The sequence below is a fragment of the Trachypithecus francoisi genome, unplaced genomic scaffold (assembly GCF_009764315.1).
Source record: "Trachypithecus francoisi isolate TF-2019V2 unplaced genomic scaffold, Tfra_2.0 Lachesis_group15, whole genome shotgun sequence".
In the NCBI taxonomy this organism is placed as follows: domain Eukaryota; kingdom Metazoa; phylum Chordata; class Mammalia; order Primates; family Cercopithecidae; genus Trachypithecus; species Trachypithecus francoisi.
In genome coordinates, this window is record NW_022681460.1 from 91,118,555 (window position 1) to 91,133,073 (window position 14,519).

A 14,519-nucleotide genomic window follows, 5' to 3' on the forward strand; every position below is an offset into this window, starting at 1 on the left:
CCTGAGGTTTAACACACCCAACTTTATAACAAATGACTGTAACAAGGGCTATGGGAGTTATAAGCCAGGAGCTGTGGATGAAAACTAATATATATCATGATACCACAGGCTGTTACTTCTTCCAATCCAGCCTGTTATTCATTTTTCAAGAACTCTTCGTAAGTTCTGGATCTTCAATGGCCAAGGTTCTTTTTTTACAATGCACTGATGATTTTAATTATGTTAAGTCTGTTTCCTTTTCTTTCTTTCTTTTTTTTTTTTTTTGAGACAGAGTTTTGCTCTTGTCGCCCACCCTGGAGTACAATGGTATGATCTTGGCTCACTGTAACCTCCATCTCCTGGGTTGAAGTGATTCTCCCACCTCAGTCTCCCAAGTAGCTGGGATTACAGGTGCCTGCCACCATGGCCGGCTAATTTTTATATTTTTAGTAGAGACGGGGTTGTACCATGTTGGCCAGGCTGGTCTCAAACTCCTGACCTCAGGTGATCTGCCTGCCTTGGCCTCCCAAAATGTTAGGATTACAGGTGTCAGCCACCACGCCCAGTCTAAGTATGTCTTTTCTATCAGTCCTAGGGATTTATGGCATGAAGAGAAGGCTCCAATCACTATGTATCAAACTCACTCTTTTTCTTTCTTCTCTCTCTCTCCAGGTCAGTGGGATTCCTTCAGGAGACCAGTCCCCTGTCCTCACCCTCACTCCATGAAGAGATCCACTTATGACCTCGTGTCCTCAGACCAACCAGCCCAAGGAACATCTCACCAATTTCAGATCGGGTAAGCGTTCTTTTCACTGAAGAGATCCACTTATGACCTCGGGTCCTCAGACCAATCAGCCCAAGGAACATCTCACCAATTTCAGATCGGGTAAGCGTTTTTTTCACTCTCTTCTCCAGCCTCTCTTGCTACCCTTCAATCTCCCTGTCCTTCCAATTCCAGTTCTTTTTTCTTCTCTAGTAGAGACAAAGGAGACACATTTTATCCGTGGACCCAGAATTCCGGCGCCAGTAATGGACTCGGGAAGACAGCCTTCCCTTGATGTTTAATCATTGCGGGGACACCTGCCTGATTATCCACCCACACTCCATTGGTTTCTGATCACCGCGGGGATGCCTGCCTTGGTCATTCATACACATTCCCTTGGTGGCAAGTCAATTGCGGGGACGCCTGCTTTGGCTGCTCACCCACATTGTAGCCCAGGGCTGCTCCCCACCCCACTTCTCCATGTCTCTACCCTTCTCTTTAAACTTGCCTCCTTCACTACGGGCAACCTTTCACCCTCCACTCCTCCTTCTTCTCCTTTAGCCTGTGTTCTCAAGAACTTAAAACCTCTTCAACTCTCACCTGACCTAAAATCTAAGCATTTTATTTTCTTCTGCAACACCACTTGGCCCCAATAGAAACTCGACATTGTTTCTAAATGGCCAGAAAATGGCACTTATGATTTCTCCATCCTATGAGACCTAGACAATTTTTGTCGGAAAAATGAGCAAATGGTCTGAGGTGCCAGATGTCCCAGCATTCTTTTACACATTGGTCCCTCCCTAGTCTCTCTGCTCCCAATGCGACTCGTCCCACACCTTTCTTCTCTTCTGTCTGTTCCTTCAGTCTCCACCCCAAGCTCTGAGTCCTTTGAATCCTTCTTTTCTACAGACTCATCTGACCTCTCCCCTTCTCCTCAGGCTGCTCCTCGCCAGGCGGAGCCAGGTCTCAATTCTTCCTCAGCCTCTGCTCCCCCACCCTATAATCTTCCTATCACCTCCCCTCCTCACACCTGGCCTGGCTTACAGTTTCGTTCCGCAACTAGCCCTCTCCCACATGCCCAACAATTTCCTTTTAGAGAGGTGGCTGGAGCTGAAGGCATAGTCAGGGTACATGTGCCTTTGTCTCTATCAGACCTTTCCCATATCAGCCAGTGTTTAGGCTCTTTCTCATCAGACCCCACTAAATATATACAGGAATTCTGACATCTAATTCTGTCCTACAATTTAACCTAGAGTGACTTAACTGTCATCCTAACTTCTACCCTCTCCCCAGATGAATAGGAAAAGTTTTTCTCTAGCCCAATCTCATGCTGATAACCGGCAGCTTCATGAGCCAGACCTCCAGGAAGGCATTAGAGCAGTTCCCTGAGAAGATCCCCAATGGAACTGTCAGGCAGATTCCCCAGGTATAGCTAGGTGAGATTACATGGTTTCCTGCCCTAGTTGAAGGGCTTAAAAAGGCAACTCACAAAGCTATTAATTATGACAAACTTAAAGAAACTACCCAAGGTAAAGATGAAAACCCAGCCCAGTTCATGGCCCGCTTAGCAGCAACCCTTGGACACTTTACTGCCCTAGACCCAGAGGGGCAAGAAGGCCACCTTATTCTTAATATGCATTTTATCACCCAGTCAGCTCCTGACATTAGAAAAAAGCTTCAAAAATTGGAATCCAGCCCTCAAACCCCACAACAGGACTTAATCAAGCTCATCTTCAAGGTATACAATAATAGAGAGGAGGTAGCCAGACAGCAATGCATTTCTTAGTTACAGCTACTAGCCTCCACTGTAAGACAACCCACAACCACGTCTCCAGCATACAAAAACTTCAGAACACCAAAGCCACAGCTCCCAAGGGCTCCTTTAAAACATCCTCGTGGACCTTGCTTCAAATGCCAAAAGCCTTGCCACTGGGCCTCAGAATGCCGGCAGCCTGGCATTCCTCTTAAGCCGTGCCCTGTCTGTGCAGGCCCCCGCTGGAGGTTGGACTGTCCAACTCACATCGCACTGCTCCTAAAGCCCCTGGAGCCCAAACCCAACGTTCCTTGGCTGACTCCTTCCCAGATCTCCTCGGCTTAGCAGCTGAAGACTGACACTGCCCGATTGCCTTGGAAGCCCCCTGGACCATCACGGACACTGAGCTTCGGCTAACTCTTACAGTGGAGGGTAAGTCCGTCCCCTGTTTAATCAATACGGGGGCTACCCACTCCACATTACCTTCTTTTCAAGGGCCTGTTTCCCTTGCCCCCATAACTTTTGTGGGTATTGACAGCTAAGCTTCAAGACCCCTTAAAACTCCCCAACTCTGGTGCCAACTTGGACAACATTCTTTTATGCACTCCTTTTTAGTTATCCCCACCTGCCCAGCTCCCTTATTAGGTTGAGACATTTTAACTAAATTATCTGCTTCCCTGACTATTCCTGGGCTACAGCCACACCTCACTGCCGCCCTTTCCCCCAGTTCAAAGTCTCCTTCACATCCTCTGCTTGTATCTCCTCACCTTAATCCACAAGTATAGGGCACCTCTACTCCCTCCTTGGCGATGGATGATGCACCCCTTACCATCCCATTAAAACTTAATCACCCTTATCCCACTCAATGCTAATATCCCATCCCACAGCACACTTTAAAAGGATTAAAGCCTCTTACCACTCACCTGCTACAGCATGGGCTTCTAAAACCTATAAACTCTCATTACATTTCTCCCATTTTACCTGTTCAAAAACTGGACAAGTCTTACAGGTTAGTTCAGGATCTGCACCTTATCGACCAAATTGTTTTGTCTATCCACCCTGTGGTGCCCAAACTCCACACTCTTTTGTTCTCAATACCTTCCTCCACAACCCACTATTCCGTTCTTGATCTTAAAGATGTTTTTTCACTATTCCCCTGCACCCCTCATCCCAGCCTCTCTTTGCTTTTACCTGGACTGACCCTGACACCCATCAGTCCCAGCAGCTTACCTGGGCTGTGCTGCTGCAAGGCTTCAGGGACAGCCCTTATTACTTCAGCCAAGCTCTTTCTCATTATTTACTTTCTTTCCACCCCTCCACTTCTCACCTTATTCAATATATTGATGACCTTCTACTTTGTATCCCCTCCTTTGAATCTTCTCAACTAGACACCCTCCTGCTCCTTCAACATTTATTCTCCAAGGGATATTGGGTATCCCTCTCCAAAGCTCAAATTTCTTCTCCATCCGTTACCTACCTTGGCATAATTCTTTATAAAAACACACATGCTCTCCCTGCTGATTGTGTCGGACTGATCTTTAAAACCCCAACCCCTTCTACAAAACAACAACTCCTTTCCTTCCTCGGCATGGTTGGATACTTTTGCCTTTGGATACCTGGTTTTGCCATCCTAACAAAACCATTATATAAACTCACAAAAGGAAACCTAGCTGACTCCATAGATCCTAAATCCTTTCCCCACTCCTCTTTCCGTTCCTTGAAGACAGCTTTAGAGCCTACTCCCACACTAGCTCTCCCTGACTCATCCCAACCCTTTTCATTACACACAGCCGAAGTGCAGGGCTGTGCAGTCAGAATTCTTATACAAGGAACGGGAACACACCCTATAGCCTTTTTGTCCAAACAACTTGACCTTACTGTTTTAGGCTGGCCATCATGTCTGTGCAGCGGCAGCTGCCACCCTAATAATTTTAGAGACCCTCAAAATCACAAACTATGCTCAAACTCACTCTCTACAGTTCTCATAACTTCCAAAATCTATTTTCTTCCTCACACTTGACACATATACTTTCTGCTCCCAGGCTCCTTCAGCTGTACTCACTCTTTGTTGAGTCTCACAGTTATCATTGTTCTTGGCCCGGACTTCAATCTGGCCTCCGACATTATTCCTGATACCACACCTGACCCCCATGACTGTATCTCTCTGATACGCCTGACATTCTCTCCATTTCGCCATATTTCCTTCTTTCCTGTTCCTCACCCTGATCACACTTGGTTTATTGATGGCAGTTCCACCAGGCTTAATCGCCACACACCAGCAAAGGCAGGCTATGCTATAGTATCTTTCATGTCTATCATTGAGGCTACCGCTCTGCCATTCCTCCACTACCTCTCAGCAAGCCAAACTCATTGCCTTAACTCGAGCCCTCACTCTTGCAAAGGAATTATGTGTCAATATTTACACTGACTCTAAATATGGCTTCCATATCCTGTACCACCATGCTGTGATATGGGCTGAAAGAGGTTTCCTTACTATGCAAGGGTTCTCCATCATTAATGCCTCTTTAATAAAAACTCTTCTCAAGGCTGCTTTACTTCCAAATGAAGCTGGACTCATATACTTCAAGGGCCACCAAAAGGCATCAGATTCCATCGTTTAGGGCAATGCTTATGCTGATAAGGTAGCTAAAGAAGCAGCCAGCATTTGTCCCTCACGGCCAGTTTTTATTCTTCTCATTGGTCACTCCTGCCTACTCTCCCACTGAAACTTCCACCTATCAATCTCTTCCCACACAAGGCAAATGGTTCTTGGACCAAGGAAAATATTTCCTTCCAGCCTCACAGGCCAATTCTATTCTATTGCAATTTCATAACCTCTTCTGTGTAGGTTACAAGCTGCCAGCTCGCCTCTTAGAACCTCTCATTTCCTTTCCATCGTGGAAATCTATTCTTAAGGGAATCAGTTCTCAGTGTTCCATCTGCTATTCTACTATTCCTCAGGGATTGTTCAGGCCCCCTCCCTTCCCTACACATCAAGCTGCAGGATTTGCCCCTGCCCAGGACTGACAAATTGACTTTACTCACATGCCCTGAGTCAGGAAACTAAAATACCTCTTGATCTGGGTAGACACTTTCACTGGGTGGGTAGAGGCCTTTCCCACAGGGTCTGAGAAGGCCACCTTTTGTCAGACATAATTCCTCGGTTGGGCCTTCCCACCTCTGTACAGTCTGATAACGGACCGGCCTTTATTAGTCAAATCACCCAAGCAGTTTCCCAGGCTCTTGGTATTCAGTGGAACCTTCATACCTCTTACCGTCCTCAATCTTCAGGAAAGGTAGAATGGATTAATGGTCTTTTAAAGACACACCTCACTAAGCTCAGGCTCCAACTTAAAAAGGACTGGACAGTACTTTTACCTCTTGCCCTTCTCAGAATTAGAGCCTGTCCTCAAGATGCTACAGGGTACAGTCCATTTGAACTTTTATATGGATGCACTTTCTTACTCGGCCGCAACCTCATCCCAGACACCAGCCCTCCAGGCGACTATCTTCCAGTCCTCCAGCAGACTAGACAGGAATTTTGCCAGGCTGCTAATCTTCTCTTGCCTACTCCAGATTCCCAGCCATATGAAGACACTCTAGCTGGACGATCAGTTCTTGTTAAGAATCTGACAAATGCTCCTTCTAACAATCCCACAATATCACCCCTTACCCCAAAATCTTTTTTCAGTTGAATCTCTCCCACTGTAGGTTCCCACGCTGCCCCTAATCCCGCTCGAAGCAGCCCTGAGAAACATCGCCCATTATCTCTCCATACCATCCCCCAAATTTTTCACCGCTCCAACACTTCACTATTTTGTTTTGCTTTTTTTATTAATATAAGAAGACAGGAATGTCAGGCCTCTGAGCCCATGCTAAGCCATCATATCCCCTGTGACCTGCACGTATACATCCAGACAGCCTGAAGCAAGTGAAGATCCACAAAAGAAGTGAAAATAGCCTTAACTGATGACATTCCACCATTGTGATTTGTTTCTGCCCCACCCTAACTGATCAACGGTACTTTGTAATCTCCCCAACCCTTAAGAAGACTCTTTGTAATCTCCCCCACCCTTAAAAAGGTTCTTTGTCATTCTCCCAACCCTTGAGAATGCACTTTGTGAGATCCACACCCTGCCCCAAAAACATTGCTCCTAACTCCACCGCCTATCCCTAAACTATAAGAACTAATGATACTCCTACCACGCTTGCTGACTCTCTTTTCGGACTCAGCCTGCTTGCACCCAGGTGAAATAAACAGCCTTGTTGCTCACACAAAGCCTGTTTGGTTTTGTGTGACAACACAGATTTAATTATTATTTAGCTAAGTAGAGAAGGAACAGGAGCAATTCTCAGTAAGATGGGCTGAGAAAGGAAAATGATACATTTTTCAGTCATAGTAAAGGAAAGAGTTTTGGGAGTTTAGTGTTCTGATTATAATAGAATGCTAAGCCTGCTAAGTTTATAAGTTTGATTTATCTCAAAGTTCTGCTTATTTCATGTAGGCTTTGAATTTGCCTTGAATTTCTCCAGTATTTGCCTTGAATTTCAGAGATTTTTTTGGTGGACTATGCTTTTAAACATAAGCTTCTAAAGTTATATTCAAATACTGCCACCTTGTGGGTTATTCTTTGTTTCCCCATTCCACCCTTTATTTTGGTGGAAACAGATTCATCCAGGAGTTCATTTCAGGTTATGTCAATTAAGTTGCTAAGAGTTGTACTACGAGCTTCATATCTATAACATATATATTGTATCTATATAATCTCATTTAAACTTCTTAGGAACTTTATGAAAGCAATACTATTAACTCTATTTCAGAGATGAGGAAACTAGGCTTAAAGGGTTTATGTAACTTGTCTGACATCTCACAGCTAGTAAGCACAGCAGTAAAATTTCATATCCGGGCAGCTTGCCTCTAGAATCCTTGTCTCCATTAGTAAAACTAACAAATCTAAAAATAAAACAGTATGATACATTATATGACTAAGTGATAGAAGCAGTATAAAGGGAATAATTGTTAGGAAAGGCCATCTGGAAAGGCTTCATAGATATGTGGGGAGGTGGCCCTCTGTAAGTAAGGATTGGAAAGATAATGATTCTATAGGAAGAATGCAGCTGGGATCATACACCTGAATCCAGAAGAACACAAACACCCTATGTGGCCTATTGTTTTGTCTGCCTCACCCTGCTTTCTTCTGGAGAACTACTCTTCACTCTGCTTTAACCGTGACTCTAATAGAGGCTGTCAGTCATGGTATCCTTGATTCCTCACCTAATCCAAGCTGACATGAGTCCATCAGTTGCCTAGAACTTTTGTGCTTGAGATAATAGGCTCAGTGCTATCTTCCCTAGTGGCAAACCTGAGGTGAGATATGTGATTTATGTAAGGTACTTAATTTATGTGCCAGAAAGCTGTAGTCAACCAGTGATGTCCTGCGGAAGATGGTGTGGAGTAGAAGAGAATGAGGCCAAACAATAAGGTTCCAGTCATCTCTAGGCCAGCTGCATTACTGATCTTCCTCTAATAATCATTCTTGCAGACCGTAATCAGGTTTGAGTTTCTAATCAAATTGTAATATTTTCTCTTCTGCCACCAGCACTGTCATTTCCTACTCCTATACAACTTGAAAGACAGAGAAATACACATAATGATATTAGTACTTTTAATTATAAAGGATAGTACTACCAATTTATTTTGGAAAAAATGGTATATGGGGAGTTTACTATAGATGCCATGTGGCTTAGAAACATTTCTGCAGTGCTCCACTCTTGATGCCTGTGCTATTCTTTTTCTACTCCCTCCTCCTATCACTGCAATCTTTTAAAGCCATCTCTGGTTTTTTATTTTTTACTTTAAAAAATAAAACTACTTTAGAAACTCTAGTCAATTATTTTTCCAAACTTTGATTTTTTTAATCATTCAAGTAATATTTAAATTATTGCAATAAAAATTACAAAAGTCAAAATGATAGAAATTAAGAATCACCCATAATTCCACCACAGAAAAATCAATGTAGATATATTTTGACCTGTTCTTTAAAGTGTAAACACAAAATTTAAAAAAAAGTCAAACAAAATGGCTCATTTTCATTTCTTCCTCCCTTAACCACATCTACAATATATTTTTCATTTAATTGTATTTCATTTTTAATATTTCCTACTTATTTTAATATTTTGTCTTGCAAATAACCAGTAAGTACTTTTGAAAGCATCTAACTTTCCTGGGAAAAGGGGAGCAATTCTACATCCCTTCGCTTGGAAGGTTATTTCTTTCCTGCTTCATCTACTTATCTCCTCGTTATCTAGTTATCTGAGTTATCTTCTACTCATTCTTTACTTCATGTGTCACATCTCTCGGAAGTCAGATTAAATCTATCACAGTATTCTTTGTAATACTTATAAATGTTGCAATTTATTATGCTTGGGAATATCTGGGTCTACATGTATTTTTGTCCACTGTCGGATCCCCAATGCTTACCACAAATTGCCCAAGACCTGGTAAGTTTTACTTTTATTTATTATTATTTTTTGAGACAGGGTCTCACCCCGGTTGCCTAGGCTTGTGCAGTGGCCTGATCTTGACTCATTGCAGCCTTGATCTCTCAGGGGTCAGGGTATTCTTCCACTTCAGCTTCCTGAGTAGCTGGGATCACAGGCATGCGCCACCATGCCTGGCTAATTTTTTTTTATTTTTAGTAAAGGCGGGGTTTCACCATGTTGTCCAGGCTGGTCTTGAACTCCTGGGCTCAAGTGATCCACTGGCCTCTGCCTCCCAAAGTGCTGGTATTACAGGTGTGACTCACTTTGCCTGGCTGTCATTTTTAAATTAATGAATGCCTGCTTGGAATAATTCAGCCACTAAGGTAATACTTCATTTATTAGTACTATTGATGAAGTATTATTGTGCGCTACTAGGGCCCTCTGCTAAGTGCTATATATTATCATTACATTTTCACAACCCCAAAATAGATTATTTCTCCCATTTTGCAAATGAGGAAACTGAGGCTTCAGAAAAGTGAATTAACTTGCCCAGATACAAGAAAGAAAGAGAAAAGTTATGAACTCAGGTCAATGAGTTTATTTACACTAGCAGCTTTATTTGCCATTATTGGCTTCTTTGTTCATGAACATGAAAGTCATTACATGTAGCTTCTTTTTTTTTTTTTTAAATATCTGGAGATACAACTTAAGATACAACTTATTTTCAAAATCACTCAATTTTTACATTACTAACTGGTTTTTGTTTTATAGGAAGTAGGGCATTCAGAATAAAGAGCAAAGAAACAATTATGTGCTGGGAAGGGCAGCAGGAGGGCTGGGTCGTAGTCTCCCTTTCTCTTTCGCTAAGCAGCTGTGTGGCTTTGGGCTAGTAATCTACCCTTCCGCAAAAAAGGCTTTAAAAGAGAGCAAGCGGAGCTCAGTGGGCATTAAGACATGCGCAACTCCTTTCTTTTAGAGATGAGGCCAACTCAATGGCTTGTAAAATTCACAACGTGGCAGAGCTGTACAGCCAACTTATGATTCCTAGTGTCGTTTGTTCTGAGTCACACTACCCCTCCTTGAACAATCATTTACTGAGTGCTTACCATATTAGGCATTCAGCAGCAGTATGTTTCCCATTCAGTACCCTAGTATTGATTATTGGCTACTGTCCCTCCTAGTTTTTTCACTCGACCACTTTCTAAATGGCCTTTAGATTCAGAGTTCAAGTGGAAAAAGCCTAGTGTAAGCCTGGTGTCAGGCACTGAGTGGCGTGACCTGGGTCGGCAGCTAGTTACACTGTGGTGATCTAAGAGGGCAGTGACGCCTTCTGACCAAAGGAGTGACTGCCAGATAATCCGGGTGTATAGTGATCCAGAGAGGGGTGAGGCTGGGTTTACGGAGACTACACCTTTGGCTTTGCAGTAACCCCACTGCTAAGGCCATGGGAGTAAACTCTTTTGTGCAAGACGCCTATGCACCTGGCTTCTGCTGCGTAGTGAGCGGGTGTCCAAGGCATCCGGCCACGTCTCCTTCTCCACTCGGGTTTAGCCTCCCCTCCGAGTCTCCAGCTGCCTGGAGAGACGTTTCTAACTAGAGATGGCTGGCCTGGAAAGCGACACTCCCATCACCGCTGTTGGCCTAGAGGCCCCCGCTGCGGCCTTTCTCTCTTCCCCGCCCCTGGCCTGAGTCAGCCGCCCCAAGGCCGGCGAGGTCAAGCTCCTTTGGGGCGCCAGAGAAAAGACCATGGCAGAGGTGCTGCCACGCGAAACCTTCTGGGCAGGCACCAGCCAATCATCAAGAGACATACAGGAGCCCCAGCCAACCAGCGCCCGCCTTATTACTGAGTACCGCCCGCTCGGGCCCTTCCTCCACATCACCCTTCCCGATTCTTGTAGTCGCGGCTGTGTTGCAGCCGCCTGCGGAACTGACCCGGGTCTGGGGACCGGCCCCTCTGGCGCGGTTCGGTTTCTCTTACTGCCTTCACTGAGGATGAGTCCCTGTGTGGCTCTGTGTGGACCCTGCGGAATCCACCGGCGCAGTTTCATCTAGCGGCTGGTGAGGGAGGGCTTGGCGCTGCCCGACTGTGCGGAGCGGCTTCCCTTCAGTCCGGGGGCAGGGGGAGAGTATTCGCCTTCCGGAGGGTGCGGGTGGCTGCGGACGGCTGCGCTGGGGGACTGTAGGGAGAGGACTCTGCGGCCCTGAGGCTGCCGGGCTTCTCGCGAGGCGGCGCGGAGGGGGCCGAGTGGCCAGGGTCCCTACCGCCCCCCTCAGCTAATGAATGGCCTGTCCCGGCGATGCGCTAAGCGCCCGTCCTGCGGGACACGCCCTCCAGCGACATTGCATTCCTAGTTGTGATAGTTGTGTGGTGTCACTTTCCTTCGAGTCTTGGATTTGAAGCCATTCCTAGGGGCGCTCATGTTCTTTATCCCCTTCCTGGAGTCACAAGTTTGAGTCCACTCTACGGATACCGACTCTGTCGGGAAGCAGGTGGTGAACTCTGATAAGTGAACATTGACTGTTACGTAAAAAGGAACTGATTCTTTTTGGAGGGTGGTAGGGGGTGGTGAGAGAGACAGAGAAGACATGCCTTTTGTTTTTGTAACAGGCAGAGCTGTCTGGCTCAAAGAGTTTTAGTTCAGCTGCGAATTAGGTAACACAGGCCGTCCTTGACTCCTATTTTCCAACGTAGTTCATAAAACTTGGCTGTGTTAGCCAGAGATTCATGTAGCACCTTTTAACTTATGCTCGAAGTAGGCCATTTGAAATTTATCAGAAATACTGAAAGGATGTGACTTTTATGAGTAGTAGTGTTTCAATGCCCATAAAGTGGTGTAAATTCACAGACTTGCCAGCCCCCTCTTGATCATTTCTGTTTTTGTATTTTGAATTCCTTAACTTTTATTTGTTTTAGAAATTGAAGCAAGGTAGATGAGGACGGAACTGATTTCTAAAAATAATTACATTTGCAAATATTTGCAGAAACTTTTAGTCAAACCAGAGTTTACTTCAAGAAATTTTTTAGGCCGAGTGCGCTGGTTCATGCCTGTAATCCCAGCTACTCAGGACGCTGAAGCGAGAATTGCTTGAACCCGGGAGGTGGAGGTTGCAGTGAGTGGAGATCGTGCCACTGCACTCCATCCTGGGCGACAGAGTGTGGCTCCGACATCCCCCCCCCCCCACAAAAAGAAAAGATGCCTGTAATACCAGCAGTCTGGGAGGCCAAGGCGGGCGGATCACTTGAGGTCAGGAGTTCGAGGCCAACATGGTGAAACCCCGTCTCCACCAGAAATACAAAAAAATTAGCCAGGCATGGTGGTGTGTGCCTGTAATCCCAGCTACTTGGGAGGCTGAGGCAGAATCCCTTGAATCTTAAGCTTCCGAGTCTCCAGCTGCCCTACCAAACTGCTTTTGAATTCAATTATTTTGAATTGAATTCCATGGTACTTTTTTCTACTACATTATACTACTTTCATTAAAAGTTTTCTAACTGCCTTTTGGAAGAACAGTTTGGTGGTGTAGAATAGGTAGGATCAAGAGCACTTTTCTGTTGCTATTATTTTAGGTAGGCTTTTAAAATTTTCACATGAATTTCCTCATCAGAAAATGAAAGTGATCACATTTACAGGGGGCAATGATAAGGCTGAAATAAGGATTATATTTATGTAGAGCACTATGTATAATGTATAAAACAAAATTTCACCTATAATTTTTGTGTTTGTTCTGTTGTTTAGTTTTGTTTTGCTTTACTCACTTCCAAAGTATTGACCCCTTACTCTTCTTTCTAGTTTCCCTATCTGTTATCCAAGCAAGAAACCTGGGAATTACTACCACATCTTGTCTTTGGATTGCCTGCCTTTTTTTTTTTTTTTTTTTTTTTTAATCTCTAAGGAAAGGCACATAAGGCTGTCCAAAATCTGGTCTATCCTTGTGTGTATGTTAGGCCTCACTTCTGTCTTCTGAATTATTTAGAAATTTTGGAATGGACCAAGATGATTCTAGTTCTTTTATATTTACTATCCCTCTGCTTCAAATATGCTCTCACCCACAATTTATCAGGCCATCGCATATGGTACTCTTTTTTTTTTTTTTTTCCCAGAGAGAGTCTCGCTCAGTTGCTCAGGCTGGAGTGCAGTTGCATAATCTTGGTTCTCTGCAGGCTTGACTGGCCAATTTTAAGTGATCCTCCCACCTCAGCCTCCAGAGTAGCAGGGATTACAGGGACGTACCACTACGCCTAATTTTTGTATTTTTTTTGTAGAGACGGGTTTCACCATGTTGCCCAAGCTGATTTCAAAGTACTGGGCTCAAGTAATTTGCCTGCCTCAGCCTCCCAAAGTGTTGGGACTACAGGCATGAGCCACTGTGCCTGGATGGTACTCATCTTTTAAGTCTTAGTTTATACATAGTTTATGTATCTCCTGTAGAAAGTCTTCCCTGGACCCCTCTTCTGCACTCCTCATTCCAGTGTGTCACTTGTTTTATCTTGACCATAGGTTTATAATCATGATATGTTTTAGTTACTTGCCTAAATAAAAGTACTCTCTTGAGAGCTTGTTTGGAGGTTCTAGCAGGGGAGCGCAGCTACTCATATACCCTTGACCGAAGACTGGCCCTCCTCTAACGGGGATGGTCGTTCCTTTTGGACCGTATAAAATTACTCTCTTATACCAAACTGTGACCCTTTGATGATAGGAACTGTGTAATAGATCATAAGTTTCGTTCCGTTAGTACATATGTTAAACTAGCTATGCAACCACCTGAGTATTATCCATGAACCTGTATTTTATTTTATCTAAAATATTTAGGTCCTAATTATTTTTGTATTCCCAATGCCTTGTGACCTACTGTGGATGTGCCGAAGAAGACAGTGTAGCGTAGCAGAAATAGCATGGACCTCATCATTAAACAGATCTGTATTTGAAGTCTGACTCCCTCTTTTCCTGGTGATATGATTTGGGTAGTTTACTTGACTGGTCTGATGTAAAGCATTCCGTATGTATTAGGTGTTTAAATGCTTATTTCCTTTGCTTTCTTCCCCCTTCAATAAGCAGTTTTTGAATGCGTAGATAAGAAGTACAATAGACATTGGAAATATGGGCCTGGAATTTAGGGCAAATATGTGAGCAAGAGGCAGATTTGGGGATTTATAATCATGTGTATGGTAGAGTTAAAAGCATGAAAAGGATTGAAACTATCAGGGAGAATATGAAGTAGAGGACTGAGGATCATTTGAGAGAAGCCAGTATTTGAAGGCCAGGGAAAGGGATAATGCCCTGGGAAGAAGTGGTTAAGAGAGAGAGAGAGAGAGAGACCATGCTTAAATGCTTCTGTGACTTCCTGCCCTTCCAGTATCTCTTTTAGACTCCTTAAGGGAAGGAGGTTTTAAAGACATAAAAGCAGGGAAAGCAAGTAAGATAAGAATTGAAAATATCCAAAAGTGTTTGGTAATTTGGAGGTCATTAGTAACTTTAGCAATAATGGTTTCTTTGGAGAAGCGGTAACTGATAATGAAGCTCAAACATGAATTTTGGAATTAAA

The 14,519-nt window shown here is 44.0% G+C and overlaps 1 protein-coding gene across 1 annotated transcript in view; it reads left to right on the forward strand.

The window, feature by feature from the left end:
• The first annotated feature begins 10,848 nt into the window (after positions 1-10,848).
• IBTK (inhibitor of Bruton tyrosine kinase) overlaps positions 10,849-14,519 on the forward strand; it is an 85,652-nt gene continuing 81,981 nt past the window's right edge. The window contains exon 1 of the mRNA XM_033235569.1: positions 10,849-11,036. The gene's annotated coding sequence lies outside the window, so the exon portion shown is untranslated. The remainder of the gene's footprint in view (positions 11,037-14,519) is intronic.